The sequence below is a fragment of the Tenrec ecaudatus genome, chromosome 9 (assembly GCF_050624435.1).
Source record: "Tenrec ecaudatus isolate mTenEca1 chromosome 9, mTenEca1.hap1, whole genome shotgun sequence".
NCBI classification, from domain to species: Eukaryota; Metazoa; Chordata; class Mammalia; order Afrosoricida; family Tenrecidae; genus Tenrec; species Tenrec ecaudatus.
The window spans coordinates 11806958-11820271 of NC_134538.1; the positions used below are offsets into that span (position 1 = coordinate 11806958).

General features: G+C 41.8%; 1 non-coding gene across 1 annotated transcript; it reads left to right on the forward strand.

Moving 5' to 3' along the window:
• Positions 1-12561: 12561 nt before the first annotated feature.
• LOC142457584 (small nucleolar RNA SNORA15) lies at positions 12562-12700 on the forward strand. The gene has a single exon (XR_012786291.1). It is a non-coding gene; the product is annotated as a small nucleolar RNA SNORA15 (small nucleolar RNA).
• The last annotated feature ends 614 nt before the right edge of the window (positions 12701-13314 follow it).

Here is a 13314-nt window from a genome sequence, read left to right on the forward strand (position 1 = left end):
ATGGCTGGGGAAGCCCCTGCCTGTTCTCTGCAGTCCCACATGGCTGAGGTAACTTCCTCTCACCTGTTGTAGAGCCTCACATGGCTCACACTGCCTAAGGCAACTCTGCCAACACTCTACAGTGCTCCATGCTGCTTCAGACAGTTCTGCTCAATCTACGCGGTGATCTAGCTGACTAATAAAATTTCACACACCATCTGCGGTGCTCTACAGTAAAGTGGACACACCTACCTGTCCTCTGTGGTACTCCCATTGGAGCTGGCACGCCTGCATGCCCACTGAGGTGCCACAAGCCACTGTGGGTCATATCACCACGGCTTCCTGTGAGATCATCCAGTGCAGCACCATCCTTACTGGTCCACAATCACCCAGCCAGTGTCCACTAAGAGGACCATCCAACTTGTCCTCAAAATAACAGAATATTGGTTGGCTAGGGAAAGAATGAAGCCACACGAAGATAAAGTCGTAGCACTACTCCACAGTGCAGTTAGTGTCAGTCAGTTCAAAGTAACATTCCTATGAGTCCCCAAAAGAGAGGACCCAGTACTCTTTGACACGCTGTAAAATGGTGCTGGGTTCCTCTAATAAAACATAACATAAACCACATATATCCCCTACAACTGCAATGAAAAAACCCCAGGAGAAACAAAAGGCAAAGTCGGAAGAAGTCCTGGACTTAACAACGTGCACAGAAGAAGCATATTGAACCGCTACAGAAATAAAATTTCAGAATACTGCTTGGAGTCATACAAGATATGAGGGAAATAATACAGGGAAAGGATGACATTATAGAAGAGATAAAGACCATGCACCAAAGGGAAATACAAGACCTAAGGGATGAGAAAACAAAATCCAGTAGCGAATACACAGATTTTGCCAACAGATTCGAGGAGACAGAATATCATACAGTGACCTAGAGGATACCAGGCAGACTTCAACAATCAGGAAAAGCAGTTAAGTCAGATCATCAGAGACGCTGAAGAAAACCTAAAAGCCATGTCTGAGTCTATGAAGAGAAAAGCATTAGAATAATCAGACTATCTGAACAAGACACAACAAAGAATTACCGGCAAAAATATCAAGGGAATTTTTAGAGGAAAACTTACTACCTTAATGAATGAAAACCAGGCAACCATACAGGATGCCGAAAGAACACCAGCTATATTGAATCCCAAGAAATCACCAAGGCATATAATAGTCAAACTACCCAACTTTTAGGGAAAGGAAAAAATCATGAGAGTAGCTAAGGAAAACCAAACAGTCACATATAAAGGTACCCAAATAAGAACATGCTCAGACATATCAGCAGGCACGATGAAGATGTGGAGAGTAACATATTCCAAAAATTAAAGGAAAATAACTCAAATCCAAGAATACTCTAACCATTCAAATGATCTATCAAGATAAATGGAGAAGTAAGAGTCTTCCCAGACAAGGAAAAACTCAAAGAATATGTTAAAAGGAACTCATCCCTACAAAAACTCCTTGCCAACCCGGTATGGACAGAAGAATAGCACTCACTGAGCACAAATAAGAGACTGCAACATAGAACAACTCCACCCAGAGGGAAACAGAGAAAACAGCCTCCGAGAGAGCATTGGCTCAAGGGTGGAAAGAAGGTAAGAATGGAACACACGCACAAATGGACAACATACTTTTAAATAAGGGAGGTAGGAAAACATCCAACAAAAAAGACGCAAGATAACACCACAGTTTTCTGCAGATGGATGCAATAACTCTGAATATGAGTGGCCTTACCTCAGGCAATAAAAGGCAGATACAAGCACAATGGTTTAGAAAACACAACCCATCAATCTGCTGCCTACAGGAGACACATCTCAATATTACAGACAAAAATAAGCTGAGGATCAAAGGCTGGAGAAAAATATACCAAGTAAATGGCAATTCAAAATAAACAGGAGTTGCAATCCTAATCTAGGACAAAATTGATCTCAAGATCCAAGCCATAATCAGAGACAAGGAAGCGCACTATGTATGGTTCAAGGGAATAGTAGACCAAGAATCAGTGAGCATAATGAATATATACTTGCCCAATGGGAGACACGCAGAAGTCATCAACCATTCCAAAAGATGCAAAAAGAAATTACAGGTTAAACAATTATACTGACGTTAAAACATTATCTGCAAAATTATGCTAAGCGAAGTAAGCCAAGCACAAAAGGACAAGTACACCATGAATCCACTGAGGTAAGCTTTAAAATGCAAAAGGGGAAAAGCTACTATATGCATATATTATTGGGGTGAGGTCTATGTACTATGGCACGGGCCAGATCCAATCCAGAGATACATATGGCAGCTAACTAAAAAGGAGGGGGAAAAAAGACATGGGTAGTGGGGGAACAGGGCACTAACCCACCCAAGAGTATGGTGTTGTTTATATCTCCACAGGAGAGGGAGAGAGGGACTAGACTTCAACTCATGTCCAGTCGTTCAAGGACATTCACACTTTTCTCTTCACCATGCTGGTATCTGTCAGTCTGTTTGGCTTTCTCTGTGTCTACAAAGCTAAGAATAAATGAGCACCTGAATTCTCACGGTCTCCCCAGATTCTTCCACCAGTGATGACTCTGGATCATTTTCTGCCAAGGTGACACTGGAGAGTGAAGGCTTCCGTGTCTGGCTGGAGTCTGTGTCTATTCTAAGGTATCTTCTTCTTCTCACTGCCAGCGAGTTGACGTCTATTCCTAGCGGCCCCCTCACCCTCATGTAGGTTTTCAAGACTATAGCTGTTTATGGGAAGAGAGAAAGCCCCATCTTTCTCCTTTGGAGCTCCAGTGATTTCAAACTGCCGACCATGCGGATCGCAGCCCACTGTGTAACCACGGCACACTCAAGGGCTCTTCAGTATCATTGGGTCTCAGCAGGTCCAAGTGCTCTTCCCCGGTACATGCAGCTTTACACCACATCTCACAGAACATCTGGCAGCTCTGAGCCCTTGTCACGGCATCCCTGGCCCCCTGGTATGGGGTTGTCCACTGGGTAGCTTCTAATTTTGTTAATTTTGCTTCTAAGATTGCCTCCAGACCTAAGGGCTCAAACCTGGGAGCACATGGGCATTTCTAAATCTAGTTAGCTTCAGGATGAAACAATTGGAAATGCATAATGATGATGGCTGTCTGGCACGATGAGCACAATTATTGTCACTGAACTAAATATGTAAAAAGAAACAGCAACCTTGAATTGAGGACACATAAAGCCCTCAGGACCAAAAATGAGAGTAGTGCTACCAGGAGAGGAAGGGGAAGGTGGGGGAGAAGGAGGAACCGATCACAAGGATCTACATATAACCCCCTCCCTGGAGGCCAAACAGCAGAAAAGCGGGCGAAGGGAGATGGGAGATGTCAGACAGTGTAAGATATAAAAAACTAATAATTTATAAATTTTCAAGGGTTCATGAGGAAGGATGGGCAGAGAGGGAGAGGAAAATGAAGAGCTGATACCAAGGGCTCAAGTGTAAAGCAAATATTTTGAGAATGATGATGGCAACAAATGTACAAATGTGCTTGACACAAGGTATGTATGCATGTCTGGATTGTGATAAGAGTTGTATGAGCCCTCAATAAAGTGATTAAAAATAATACCATTGGATTGGCATATGTGTTGCTACTTATACATTTGCTGAAATATTTTAAAAAATGACAACTTGGGTAAAGACATATAAAGGCAACCCCCACTTCTCTCTGTGGTAAAAATAACTGAGATCCTAAAGGACACCACGCTTACAAAGAAGCTGTCTTTGGGCAGTCTCTGGGGTGTACCCTTTCCATATCTCACACAGTAAGTTGGACACAAAGAAATCTCTTCTCAGCGATTCCCATCAGTTATCAAGGAAGCGTCTTTCTTCTGGCTGAGTTTTGGTAGACGGAAGATTGGGATGCCAGTGAATGATCTTTTTCTTAGCCCATCTCTCACTTTTACTCCTATATCTTGAATGTCAGAGTTTACTTTGATCTCTTTCTTGACATTTCCTTCTGTATTCTGAGCCTCAGGGCTACTTTGGAACCTTGGAAGGGGCTGCTATGGCTTTGCTAGCATAACGATAGTCAGTACCAAGTCCTAGGGACCTGAGTCCAGCAGAGTGGAACACTGCCCACTCTTCCACCAGCCTCACCTGCCTTTCTATATGTGAGGCCATGGTTGCAGCCAGTGTGTCCATTCTTGCAGTTGCACAAAGGTGCGAGTTCCACAAAGGTATGGAAATAGAGGGAGGTTGAGCTATGTAGATAGAAGAAATTTGAACTGCGTAGAATTTTTAAAATGTTTTTGCAAGAACCTCTTATTTTAAATCCACAGAGGAACCTGCATTCAGTGTTTGGAGAATACAGTGATCCTTCTGGATGTAAACAGCTATAAAACATCCCACTTAGCATTGTTGTCAATGCTCTCCCACTTTGTAAACGCATGACCGGAGTGCTAGTCATGTGATTACAAGGTAGTCACAACAGGGTAATTAGAATATCTTACAGTGTACTAGTATGCCGATTCTGAGGGGTATGCTAATTTTCATCTTGTCTTATAGTTTCAAGGAGTGGTCAGGAATATGGGAAGTTGGTTCTCCGGGGAGAGTTGCTTCCAAAATGCCATTTGAACACAAAGAGGAAGAGATTATTAATCAAGGCAGTGACATGTTTAGTAGAAGGCTACATAAGAAGTAGAGAAAGAGATGCATTGATGGTTTAACGAGCGTGTTAAGAAGTATATCAGATTCTACAGAACCATGGCTTAGAAACTGATGTATCAAGCACTCAATGGCATAATGACAGAGTAGCAAATAAATAGCTAAGTAACTATATGATTCACATGTCTATATTGTCTGGGTGTCTCAAGATACTAACTATATATTACTGGCAATACATAGGGAGTAGGATCTGAAACTTAGAATAAAGCAAAATAAAACCCAAAGCTCTCAGGCTCCACCTTTGTGTGCAGATGTTGAGCAAATGTTAACGAGCAACACATTTTCTGTTCTCTACTTCTGGTATGAAACTATAGATAACGGCAGGTGGATTAACTATTATGGCTATAGTTTTCATTTGTTTTTACATCTTAAGGGTTTTCTGCAGACCTTTCTGGCTTCTACAACTCTGCTAGGCGTCTGTCTCCCATCAGGAGTCTAAATGAACTGCATAAACCAAAACCAAACTCACTGACAGTAGGTCGATTTTGCCTCATAATGATCCAATAGAAAATCCTCCGTGGGTTTCCAAGACTAACTCTTTACTGGATTTGAAAGCCCTGTCTTTCTCCCGAGGAGCAAATGGTGGCTTCAAACAGCTGACCTTGCTGTAAGCAGCCCGACACATAACAAGTGTTCCTAAATTAACTGAATGTATAAGCTCATTGCATAGTTTATTCCCCTACCCACCCAAATAGTTGCCACTGAGTTTATTCCAACTGAAGGCCACTCCCCACATTTCGGAATAGACCTGTTTTCCATGGGGTTTTCAATGGCTGCCTTTTTAAAAGCAGATTATCAGGCTTCTGAGGTGTCTCTGGGTGGTCTCAAACTCCAACCTTCTATACCATCCAAGCGCTCCGATTGTATACTTTGTCTGTTCATGATTTGAGGAGTTGTTAAGTTGATTTCCGACCCATACCAACTTTACACACCGCAGAACGAAACCTGGCCGGCTCCTGCGCCATTTTCACAATCGTTCCTGCTTGAGCGCACGTTTCGGGATCTTTCATCTGTGCCTCAGTGCAGTGACAGCCAATCCCAAACTGAATTAAGACTTCACGAAATGATGTAGACTTTCTTAGAAACGAGAAAGGCTATGTCTCTGATGATGCCATCACTGATAAAATTTCATATAAACATTCATTTTCCCAGGGGCCATGGCACTCCACTGTACAGAAGGATGATCATTCCCCAGGGCTTTTGTGGAGCTATGTAAAACCCGGGCTTTGCGCTGTAGCGTAGCTGTCTAAAACATGTAGCCCCCTGTGATCTCGTGAAGCAGAGCCAAACCCCAGCTCCCAAATATGTTAGAGTGGTGAGAAAAGCAGAGACCTTTGAAACCTGGACCTGATGCTGTGTCCCTGCTGTACAAATTATCAGCTGTGTGAGTTTGAACCAGGAGCTGACCTGGGAAGCTTAGGTTTCTCCTTTAAAACAAGTAGAACAATCTTATACAGCTGAGATTTAGGGAAGTAATATACAATGAATCTTACCATTGATGCATTTGAATGCAGTGATGGCCTAGCATATTGAAAGTATAATGTGCCGCTCGAGGGACAAACCAATGTGTTTGAGAAGACATGTGGCCAGCGGGCTCCTTGGAGGCAAGGATGGCTAGACTGCATCTCACACACATTAGACATGTTGTCAGGAGAGCCTAGTTGCTGGAGAAGGACAATGCAAAAGAGGAAGGCCCTCTACCGCATGGATTGACACAGTGGCTGTAACAATGGGCTCAAGCATGGGAACAATTGTGAGGATGGCACGGGACAGGACAGTGTTTCATTCGGTTGCGGTGTGGGACTTGAGGACAGGAACGGCATTATGGATGGAGTTTGCCTCTCACCAACACACACAGAAATTCTAACTTCCAATATTTCTGAGCATGACTTCATTTGGAAATAGGGTCATTGAAGATGTTCTCAGTTAAATTAATATGAAGTCTTCCTGGAGTAGGAAGAATCCTAATCTAATTTGAGAGATGTCTTTGTAAAAAAAAAAAAAAAAAAAAGGAGAAGAGAGACCAAAAACCAAACCCACTGCCACAAACTCGGTTCGGACTCAGAGTGACCTTGTAGAACTGCCCCTATAGGCTTCTGAGAGGGTAAATCTTAAAGGACGTAGAATGCCTCATTTCTCCTGCACAGCGGCGGGGGGTTTCAAACTGCTCACCCTGCAGCTAGCAGCCCCAGATATAACCCACTAGGCCCCCAGAACGAAGACAGTCATGTGGAGAGGAAGCTGAAATGGAGTGTGTTACAGCTGTAAGCCACAGAACAGCTGTGAGCTAAAGAACCCTGGGCACTGCCGGAAGTGGGGAGAGATAAGAAATGAGCTTCCAGTGCATGCTTCAGGAAGAGTAAGGCCCCAATGACACGCTTGCTTTGGAAGACTAGCCTCTAGAGTAATTAGACAATGTATTTCTGTTGTTTTAACCCACTTCCTTTGTGGCACTACGTAAAGGTAATCCTAGAAAATGTCTTAATTTCCACCAGGATTGGAAAATTTGGCAAATAAAAATATGTTGTCCAGTTAGACTTGAATTTTAGATAAATGACTAAGATTTGGGGACGGGGGATAAGAAAACCAACATTCTGTGATGTTTTTTTCCCTAAAAGACTACATGTTGTTTATTTGAAATTAAATTTAACAAAAACCCAATACCATTGAGTGGATGCCAACTACAGGACAGAGCAGAGCTGCCCCTTTGGGTTTCCAAAACAGTACATCTTTGTGGGAACAGAGAGTCTCCTTTTTCTCTCTCAGAGCAACTGGTGAGTTTGTACTGCTGACTTTGCAGTTAGAAACTCAAGGCGAAATCCACCACCTACCACACCACCATTTGCAATCCTAGCTCAATACCTTTGTCAGACAGATGAGTTTGTTTATGTGTATCCTCTCTACCTTAAGTGATGATAAGGATGAAACCACTCACACACATACACGTATTTGAACGGTGTCCAGTGTCCTAGACATCCATGAAGTAGGGCACCAGGTATCTGAATGACAGGATGTCTTGAGACAGATACCCCTTCGGCCTGGCTGATGTGGGTATCCTGGACACCATCTAGTCTTTTACCATGCAAGGCCCAGCCCAAACTCCCAACCAGGGCCCCCTCAGCTCAGCAGGGCTTAATCCTTGTGTTTTGTTCAATGTGATCCTATAGGAAGCAAAAACATATGCGTCCCCAGCTACCTTGCAGCTGTTTTAGCAGAGAAGGCAATGACATCCAGGCAGGATCGAGCGGAGCACTTACCTGAGTGCAGGCGACATTCAGTAGCCCCAAGTGAGCTTGGGAGTCCTGTGTTCTAAGAACGCAGACGTGTGCACAATGTTCACATCGCATGACACCCTATTTAAAAGAAAGTACTGTGGTCATTAGGCAAGGTATACTCTGTGTGCGTGCGCGTATGTACATATGTGTATGCATATCCATGCATAAACACACACATAAAAAGCTGTGACAAACACAACATATAATTCATATATACATCTGAGAATTTTCTCATTATTCACCTGCATATTGTAGTCATCATCAGCGCACAAGCAGGCCCAGGAATATACAATGAAAGTCACCGAGAGGAAATGCTGTAAGTTATGGGCCAGTTAACCCACTCACCTCTTCTTTGGGCCCAGAACCTCTGGGTTACTTTGTAAGGGACTGCCTTTTCTCACTCAAATGCATGCGTGGATCCCAATGGCAAGTAGTTACTGTGCTTGGAAAGAGGAGGAGTCTGAGGAGGACTGTGAAAGGGACTGCCAACCTTTATACAGGGAGGGTTATTTCCTTTTTAATTAAATTTCTAGACATGCAATTTGCCTTTTCCGATGTATTAGGTTTTTCATCAGCTTTTCGCTCTTATAGTGGCAAATCACAAATGGCTTATTACAGGAACAATCACAGGAGGGGCCTTTTCAGAGCCCGCTTGTGCCAAACCTGCATTTTAAGCATAAATACTTCCTCAACAGAGAATTACAAGTGAAAAGTCAAGGTGCTAAACAGACTCAAGGAGATTTTAACTCTCACATGCCGTGTGAAAGCAAAGTAAGAAAGTGTTAAGTACTTCTTCAAGGCCCACGATTGCCCCCTGGAACAAGGTAGGTTCCTGAATAATTCCAGTAATTTCTCACACTAGAATAAGCAAGGGACAAAATGGGATTTGTGCCTCTCTGGTCTCCAATTTATTCGGTAATTCTAGCCCTTTAGTAAAATAAATCATTCCTTATGTTAAAAATGTATTCAAATCAGTTGTGGGATAGGATGGAGTTAAACGAAGTCTCAGTTGAATGGATGAATTTTTGTTCTTAAACCAGGTCTGCTAGCTTCATATGGACACCACCTCTGAGCAGGGAGATATGTGGAGTCAATAGCTAGAACAATCAACTTGGCAATTTCCTACAAGATATAGAGAAATAAATCTCTAAGGCCCCCTTGGCCTTTGACTTCGGAATGGGCGAAGAGAAACATAAGCTGAGCCCCTACTCGGCTGTATACACACATGGAGTCAATCCTACTATTAGGTGCAAGCGTCTGAAAATTAGTCATTTCCTAACCCTAGAGAGGCAGACCCTTGCCTGGGAGGTAGAACAGACAGGAAGAAGCCCTTTGCGGATCAACACACAGAGTCATAGCGTTTTATAGACACACACTGAAGATGAGATCTAGTGATGGAGTCTCGGGCCCCAGCTTGAAACCAGCCCATCAATGTCAGGTTCAGTTAAATACCTGATGTCGTCATTTTGCAGCAGTCCCTGTGGATAAAGGTTCCAGCAGGGTCAGTGTTTCAGGCGAAGTTCAGGCTCTCATTTGTTATCGGTGAAGAATATGGGAAGTGAACGGGGAGGTTTTCACACTAATATTTAGATAATTGCAATTCATCTCATCTTAATGATCACGCTGATTAAACTGGAGTTGGGTCTGAGGGGGACTCCATTTATAAAGCGTCCTTCCTCAGGGAATGAAGGGAAGCTGGGTCTCTCGTTGACCTTGGAAGCAACAATGACCATTCCCGATAGCAATCGTACCAAGAATAAACAATTGTGAATATTGCAAATGACCTAGCCTCGGTGCCGAGAAAAATTAATTTCTTATTCGAATCCCATTCACATCAATGCTTGTAATGATGTATTAAAATCCAGACTCGGCTAAATCCTAAGCGCCAAGGACCTGAGCCAACAGCACGAGTCTTGCATTTAATCGGTTACTATAATAAACATATAAAATGTTTTTTTGTTGTTGTTGGGTTTTTTTTCATGAGAGGACAGAGCACTGGCTACATAAAAGGACATCAAATGACACATCCTCCATCTCCCAGCAAATAAAAAAGCCATCAGCTCATAACAAGGCGGTGATAAAAGGTGCTGAGGCCAGTAAGATTAAGACTTTGTAATAAGGTTCGGGCGCCCAAACTGACAGCCATTTTCTTCTATATTTATCATGTCCTCACATTGGGGTGAGAAGCCATGGCTCTGTCCCATTGCTGGTGAGAATTTATAGCAGCTCCATTATTAGGAGATTGCAGTGAAATGGGGTGGAGGTATGGTTTTCTGAGAACGTTCCGATAGCCTCCTACATTATACACTTGACAGGTTTGTCAGCTCTTAGTAACAAGCCTTGTAAAGTACTGTAATATCATTAGCACTATTTTCTTAATGTGTCTGCTCTCCTCACAGCCTGAAAACATCATACATCATAGGCTGGAGGGGAACGCGAACTGCCATCTCCCCTTTCTCGCTTCTTAAACGCGGTTTTATAGTAACATGTAGAGTTGATATTTTAATCAAAATAATGCAGCCGTTTTCATTTATTGATTATCAAGTAAATATGTGTAAATATGTAGTTAGGGGCGGGCGACCCTTTTAGAGCAGATTGAGAACACATAACGAATGGCTTTTGAGGGTAATGGTTCTGGGTGCGGTTTTCAGTCATCAGGTATGTTGCAGGGGGATCTCCATGCCACTTGATTTGCCCAAAGTTCTACAGGGTCCACACGTGGGTCCAGCTGAAACTTTGGGAGAATTCTCCAGGTTGGCAAGGCCAAAACCAGATGCCTTTAAAGATTTTGCACATACATTTCTCCCTGTTTGGTAAATTAATGGAACGTATAAGTCACGGTACATTTCAGAAGACCCCATGTTTACTCTGAAATATATAATAAATCCTGTAATTTTCCCCTCCTACTTATTAGTGTGCGTATTGACTTCTGAAGGCCAATCTAACATGGCGGTGCACTTGGAGACACAGGTCTTATGAGTTGATTCAACAGGGCAAGAGTTCATGGGTGTTTAAAATTTCTAGAGTAAGCATTGTTCTGTAAATTTAATGAAGTTATAAGCTTGGCTTAGAACTAATTCATAATAAATATACAGATATTAGTAAGAGTAATGCTTACCCAGGAAATTTTACATTTTCTCACATATGAACTGAACTGTAAAAATCCAATTGTTGGAAGCAATATTATTAGGTCTATGACAAAACTTAGGGTAGACACACACACACACACACAAATCAAAGGGAATGTTATCATCTTTAGGAAAACATCAGCTCAATTGTTTGACCTAAAAAATTAGAAGACGATGCAGAGTTTCCGTTATGTGCTAGTGGTTGTTGCTTGCCATAGAGCGAGTTCCAACTTGTGACAAGCCCCATGTGCGTGGTGAAGGGCTCTGCAGAGTGTCGCCTTTCAAAAGCACAACACCAGGCCTGTCCTCCAAGATGCCTATATGGGGCGGGTTTGGATCACCCACCTTTAGCTAGTAGCTTAATCAGTTTTAAGAAGTAGTTTGTGACACCAGGGAGCTTAGACCAAGGACATCAATCTCATGGAGTCCACGTCATCAATATCATGTTACTTAACATACATTATCAAAAATTTGTGTATTCAAATAATTATTTGATACATAGCCTCAGTCCTTTCCCTGCTATCTCAAATGCCAAATCAAGGAGTTTATGCAGAGCTTATGTTTCAGTCAAAATCATTGAATGTAGTACAGGAACTGATAATTAGTAGGCGATGATCAATATTGCTTAGAAAGTTGAATGAAATGAATCCATAATCTCCCCCTATCTCAATCGATTTCAGTTCCTACCGGGCCAGGTCTTCAATGTGCAGAGAACTAAAGATGTACCAGATGAGAGGAATTAGGACCCCTTGATCTATGATGACTCTTACCCAGGCTTTTCTGCCTTCCCTTCATGTGTGATTCTGCATCTCCAGCAAGTCCCTAGAAGCAGTCAGAAGACAAGAACAGTCTACATTAGTAAATAGACACATGTAAGGAATCAACAAGAGGGTTGCTAGCAATCATTTGAATGATTTTAGGATATGTATTGTTGGCCATTCAAAATCGGGGGTAACACGGATTTAAAACAGCTTATAAAGAATTTAAAACTATCTCTATGTTTGGCTCTTATGCCCTTTGGTAGTACAAATAGTTCGATGTTCTCACCGTGGAATGGTCATGTTAAAATTTTGTCAATTAGTTTGGTGGAACTTTTCTCTTTCTCTTTTGGTTTGGTGTGCTTTGCTTAGAAATACTCTCCTAAATTCTTTATTCCTATTGGATATTTCTAAGTAATTCGGGTGGGCCAAAAGCAGTTCATACTTTGACTATTTTTCTGCCCATCTGAACAGAAGATAGGGCAAGATCAAATCTACATTGTTGTCCATTTTTATAGTCAATACAATGATTGCATCTGAAGAATTGATGAAGTAATACCTAAAATCTGTTTTTCTAAGAATGAAATGATTAGAGCATGTATTTATCAGTGAGGCCTAGTCACCACATAAAGACCTCACCTAAGATTTTTTTTTAGTACTATGTACCTGTGTACCTAAAGGAGAACCATGAATCTTAGGTGGTAAGAAATTATTCAGTGATTTTTTTTAATCCATCGTCTACACAGTCAGACACCATGCCACAGTACTGATTCCCTTTAATGTACTTCCGGTGTGCTGTGTCTTCTTCATGGCATACCATCTCTAAAGGTGAACACAAAGAAAAAAAAAAGAAATTACTCAGTGCAAGGGTTGCAGTTCAGAGTTACATGAAGACATATTTAAAAGCTATTGATATATATGTATAACCATTTAGTCTATTTATCAATACAAATCTCTATGCATTGATAGAGTCAAATCAGTATATTGGCCAGATATATTATATTTGATCCTACCTGCGGGACATATATATATTTTTAGGACTTTTTGTGTAAAATGCCACAGTAAATAGTCAAAATAATTGACTGAAGATTTCTAGACAGTCAATTGTAGGAGAATAGGTAAACCATACCTTCTAGGGTTTCAATTCTTGTATGTATAAGTTTATGCCAAACAAAACGCTTGAAAACATGTCTTTACAATAAGTTTGTCTTAGAAATGTATCTTCCTTCGTCTCATTCGGGGACCTTGGGGGTGGGGATGGGAGGAGCACAATAAAAATAAGTGGCTTCCCAGAGGGTCTGCAGGTCCAGTTAAAGGCAAAGAAATCGACTCAGAAGGTTACTGTGACTGTTTTTTTAATGGAATTCCAAAGGAGTAATCTTTATGGATTTTCTTAAAGCACACAGTATGATCACAGGGGCTTATCAGGAAGAAGTTTTAAGAAAACTGAAACT